This window comes from Chroicocephalus ridibundus, chromosome 4 (genome assembly GCF_963924245.1).
Source record: "Chroicocephalus ridibundus chromosome 4, bChrRid1.1, whole genome shotgun sequence".
In the NCBI taxonomy this organism is placed as follows: domain Eukaryota; kingdom Metazoa; phylum Chordata; class Aves; order Charadriiformes; family Laridae; genus Chroicocephalus; species Chroicocephalus ridibundus.
In genome coordinates this window covers 76,251,551-76,257,550 of record NC_086287.1, presented here as the reverse complement: position 1 = coordinate 76,257,550, position 6,000 = coordinate 76,251,551, and positions in this window count along the sequence as shown.

Below are 6,000 nucleotides of genomic sequence, written 5' to 3'. Positions count from 1 at the left end.
CAAGTTATCAGTGCAATTGTACATATGCACTGAATATAAAGCCTTATTCCATGAGGATCTTCAGGCTTCAGCAGCTACTCTGGGTTTTGTCTTGCCAGCATCCCTCCTGGAATTCTCCACTATTCTGTGTGGCAGAAAGCTCCTAATGGCAGGGAACAAGAGCACCACCTTATCTCACCTGCTTCTTCAATAATGACATTAACACTAAAGTTAATGTAACAGTATTGTCTTGGATAGATGATAGTACTATTAACTGAACATCACGGATGGGCTAAGCCTGAACAAAAGTCACAATGGTTGACACAAAGTACCCTGGGAATACTTTGATATTTGGGAAAGAGGGTAGAGCAAGCATAGTTTGGGAATAGGTTCTTTACTGCATGACGGATTTCACCCTTTTCTTGTCTGTTGTAACATACTCCTCCTTCCTTGCCTCGCACTTATTTCCTTTCTTCACCACAAAGCATTATTGCAAAAACCCTGTGGGCCTTATAAAAGTTATTTGACTTTTCACAACTTCTTCATACATTTTTTCCTCCTACAGCTGAAAGAAATCCCACAATACCACATTGAGGCTGTCAAATGAGTTATAATAGTTTATTATTTACTGCATGAACCAGCCTTTGCTACAAGTGATACAGCAGAGGCTGGACTCCTCCAAAAAAACCACAGTTTAATGTAATTGTTCTCCCTGTGGACATCATTAAAGAGGTATCATCACCTGCTGTGCTAGGTTTCCAGGGTGACATCAATAGTGCATATCAGCTCACAGGTCTGTTGAGTTCTGTATTGTTTAGGAAGTCACACTAGTGCAGCGTTTGCCTTGCTTTCATTTCTGGCAGTAGCCTTGAGCAGACCCTGTCCCTCCACATTAAACTTTTTTTAAACTCCACATTAAAACTTTTGGCAAAGACTTACTTTGTTTTCTGACAACTCACATGTGTACCATGTACACATCTGGAACAGGGCAACGCAAATCAGATAGACAAGGATGCTGTCAAAATTACTTCATTTCAGGTTGTTAATCATCAAGTTTCTTCATAAAAAAGGTCTTATTTTTTACTTTGTCTCCATTTGGGAAATGTTTTTATAAACAAAAGTTTTTTGCGTAATGTGGAAATTTTGTCTCTCAGCCAACTCCAATTATGGTTCTCACACTAAATATATCATAAACATGTATTTTGGCAGGGAAAAAATTACTGTCTTCCAAGTATAAAGAAACCAGAATCCTGCTGGTTTGAGCTGTCTCAGCTGCACCTTCAATTCATTGTCCCTGTTTTTCAACTGGAAGATTTTTTTCTATTGTTTCAATTGCAGAAAAAAAATCTAGGTATACTTGAATCATGCATACCACTTTTTCCTGCAGTTGTCCATCTAGAAAAAATATATACTTAAAGTATTCTGAAAAATTAAATATTTCAAGCAGAAGTCTATACTAAGGATATCCAGACTTTTTTTTTTTTTTTTTTAAAGTATAGCCATGAGCAGCAGCAGTGACAGCAGGGGCACAACTGCTACTCACAGCCTTCATACCACTCTGAACTAGCTTGTTTACTAGCAATGTTTATTCTCAACAGAGGAGCTGCTCCTCTAAGCTTTAACAACCAGCTGCCTGTTTAATTGCCACATCTTTTATGCAGGTCAACCAAAAATACTGTAATAAAGCTTTACATGTAAGCCATTTGTCTCTGCATATTCTTTCCTGCATTGCAGGACAGAAGGACTACAGCTCTCAGATTGTCATGGCGTGCTGAGGAAAAAAGGGTGTTTTCCATACTCCATCATGGAAAAAGAGCTGCTCAGGAGCCCTTCCTAGTGCATTTGCAACCCTTGCTGTTTAATTCTAGCCACATAAAGAACTACTGCAATAGTTCATCTATGGAGGGCATGGAGGCAATTCTAGCTGAAGTGCTTTTTTCTAGAGCAGCAGTACTGTCCATGCCTTGCTGCCTTTGTCTTGTAGAAGCAAAAAGAAGACAAGCTCTAGAAGCATTAGAAAGGCAGGTGATGGCAAAAGAAGTCATACTCCTTCCCACACACAAGTAGTACTAGCATCAGTTTTTAGAAAATGGTGAAAAGCAAGGCAGACTCTAGATAATTGTTAAGAGGTGACAACATGGAAGTTATTGAACAGGGTCCAGTTCTAGAAACAGCATTTCAGAGTAACTTTATACAAGGCCATCTAGAATACCTTTCAGTGAGAGGGAAGACATTAGCTCTTTTCTTCAGTCTTCTGAACTTTTTACAACAATGGAGACAAACCTTAGATTTCATACAGGTTATCTTCAGCACCATTTCAAGACCAGTACTGCAGGCTCAAGTTTCTGGTGAATTGCTCTGCCTTATTTCTGTTGTAGTGTGTGTGTTCTTGGCTATTCAGTGGTCCCCAATATGAACTCCAGAAAGGAGAATTTGTCCACAGTCAAGAATGTTTCTGTTAGTAGGCTGTTGATAGCAACTGTTGTTGCAGACTCTTGCTCTCATAACCACAGAAGATGTGGGAACAAGGCTATTTGAGATAAAGTCACCACATCAGAGAAGTCCTTCTGACATTTAATCAGTTCTCCCTCAGATAGTCCGTCCACATATTGATAAAAATCTCATTTATCCTGAAAGGCTCATAAATCAGTGCACTCTCTGGAACTTCTAGGGAGATCTGGCTGAAGAGGGCAAGTCAGCAGCATAGTCTCTACTTGCTTGAAAGCAATCTTAATAGAAGTTTGAAAATGTTAAACTAGGGAAGGATAAACAGGACAGGTCGTTTTTTTACAATAACTAACAAATCTCACTGGAACTTCCAAGTCTTAATATCTATCTTGGAGCTTTTAAGACTTAACATCTCTTGCAATAAGATTAAATGGAGTCCATAGTAGAGATGCACTCCAAACAGAGTCCCTAAGGTCCATCTCCTTTCTGTGGGTACCTGCATGTGAGGTGGCACAAGCAGTCCCCACAGTGGTTCTCACAGAGTTTATTCTAAAAGACAGAAGAAATAACGGACATTCAGAGAGACAGTATAGCTACTCCAAGGATCCAGTCGTACCTTTGACAACAGCTTGCTATTCAGCCCTCCCAAAGACCAAAGTACTCAAGAGCTCAAGATAAGTGAGGCCCAGCAAGAGAAAATGTGGAGTAGAGAAGGATCAGCCTTTCACTGAGGAAAGAGAGCCCTTCCCTTAACATTGTCAGAGTAGGTGCTGGGGCAGAAATGAACTCAATAATGTGATAAGCCAAACAGTAGCATCCAAGCAAATAGGCCATACGGAGTGGCACTACTGGCTGTGTCCACTCACATTTGGTCATAGTGATACGCTGAGCATCTGGCAAGTTCTGTTTATTAAATCTTTTGTTGAAATGTATCTATTCAGGGGGAAAAAAAAACTTCTTCCTGAAAGCAGGTGTTCAAATATGAAACTTCATGGAGTTACCAGTGAACATATAAATAACACGTTTTGAAATGTGGAAGAATAAACGGCATTTAATTGCACAATTCCAGTTGTGAACAAGAAATTACATAAATTCCCAAGGCTCCTATTTCTACAGCATGTCCTGAGAAACATGATATCAGTATATTGAGCACACCCTTATTTTCTTTCAGAATTCAGAAGGCTTTTACAAGTGGCTATAGAGACTGCTAGAGATACGACATACATAATGGCACTTTCCCAGTGACATTAATGGAAGTCAAGTCCATTCATAACATGTTTGACATTTATTACCAAAAAAAAGCAATGTATAAAAAGCACGGGGGTTTTCTTTGCTGCTGAGCCTGGCTGCAGAAGGCTTTTTTACTTCGTTCCATTCATGGACTGAGAGTGGCCACTACGCCGTCTGTGTTGGAGCCAGAGACTTTTTTTGCTGAGAGCAGAGAGGAGAAATCTCAACTTCTCCCTGAGGAGGCAATGATGGAGACAAGTTTTATTTCACATTCCTGGTACGGCAAAAAAAAGAAAACATTAAACCTATTGTGTTTTAACTGTCCTTTTGAAAAGAATGGTTATTTAAACACAGGACTATGGGCCTGCTGACTGAAATAGAAACTGGATTTTTATATTGTTACTGTCTGTTTGGTTTTCAATGGCAAACCAAGCAGCATGAAGAATCATGTATTTGTGCTAGTAAATAATGTTTTCAAATGTAATTCTGATGAGGAGAGGAGTTTTACACAAGAAAAACTCTAGCTTCTTCCTTTGGCTTAGGAGAGGTGCCTGGACCTACTTAAGGGGGGTTTGTTTTATTTGTGGTACAAGTAACCTGTGGAGATGCTCTCAGGCTGCAAAATTTTCATCCAAATTCCATTTCAATCCAGTAACTCAGACTCACAGTATTGCATTGGAGTAATTTCTGATTTTAAACTGAACATTGATTGTTCATTTTAAACTCCAAAATTCAACTGAAAAATTGGCCAAGACTAGCATGATGACAACTGAGTCTTGTTTCTGGAGGAGTTCAACAACTTCTGTGATCTCTACTGTCTCCAAGACATTTATAGATGTCACAGGCTAGGTACCTAATGCAGCAGGTTTGGAGTCTCTTTATGAGTGTTTGACATGGGTTTAATTGATGATGCCAGTATAAAAAATGACTTGGATATCTGGGGTTGAAGTACGTCTAATTCATTAGTTACAAAGTTGAGAACAATTTCTTTGCCAATTTTGATATCTTAAAGCAAAAGAAATGTCAGCGTCAAGAGAAGGTCAACTTTACCAAAATATGTAGACTTTTTCCATTAAACCTTTTATCTGTAGAACTATCGACTTCTAAATTTTTTTTCTAAGGTGCCTTCTCTGCTTCTGAGAAAATTTGCCACCGTATGCCCAATTTAAAGACATTATTGAATTTCCCTAAAAATACTTACAGGCAAGTTGTAGTACCCAGGATGTGATTGTGGACATATGGTTAGTAATGAGATTCTAATTAGATTTTGATACTTAAGCCTGGTGTGAGAAGGGTCAGTCTCTTAATCGTGTTAGACTTTGAAGAGATTACAGGAGTGACTTTTTCCTCCTTACAGACTCTGCACTCAGAGCTGCCTCTCTTTAACTAGATTGCGACACTAAATGTAACTTGATAAATTATGCTGTATTAGCTATAAAATCACACACACAAATTTATTCATTTTGTAACCCCACAGCACTGAATTGCAATTTGAGAAAGGGCACCCCACGCATACTCCTGCTAGAACAAACTCTTGGCATAATCACAAATGTCCAATTAAACAAGCACTGTGAATTCTAACAGGATTTGCTTCACTGACAGAGGCGAATTAACACAGAAGAAAGACTGCCTCTAACTTCAGTCTCCCAGTAAGTTTTCTCTGACTTGCTACTGCTGCGTAGATCAGAAATAGTATTAAAGAGCATCTCTGTCACTTCTACTGTCCTTTCTGTTCTAACTTCATGCAAAATGAGGTTTTTGGGAAAATGAACGCCACTCCTGGTATTAGAGGAAAGCTACAGGGGAGGGGAAAGTGCGGGGATACAAATCCATGGCCTTAGAGGGAATGTGGTCGAAAACTTACGACTTGACATTCCCATCTCGCATACCTGTCCTTCCTCCACCTCCTCTCCAACAAGTACTAGTCTTTACAGCCGTGAGACACATTTCAAGTAACCAGATCTGTCAATAGTGTTTATTTATGTACATTAAAAATTGACACGTGCTTTAGATCAGAGCCTGTACTTGGAATTAATCTCCATGATTTTGCATATGTTTACATCCATAGGGGTCAAGGAGCCTTCAGAGTGAAAGATCTCCGACCGTTGCAGAGAGAATAACCTACTTTCTCCAAAGCTGCCATCCCAAGCTGCCCTTGCACCCAAGGTACAGTCTGTCCAGGAAGCCAGAAGGAATTCTGTGCAGGAGGAGATGGCAGAAAATGCAAACGTCAGAATCTGATTTAGCCCTATGAGGATGTAGCCATACTGACTTTCAAGCCAATGTTATCTACGCTCAGTATGCATTCTTAAGGTGTATGGCCTGATTGTACAGATGCTGAGG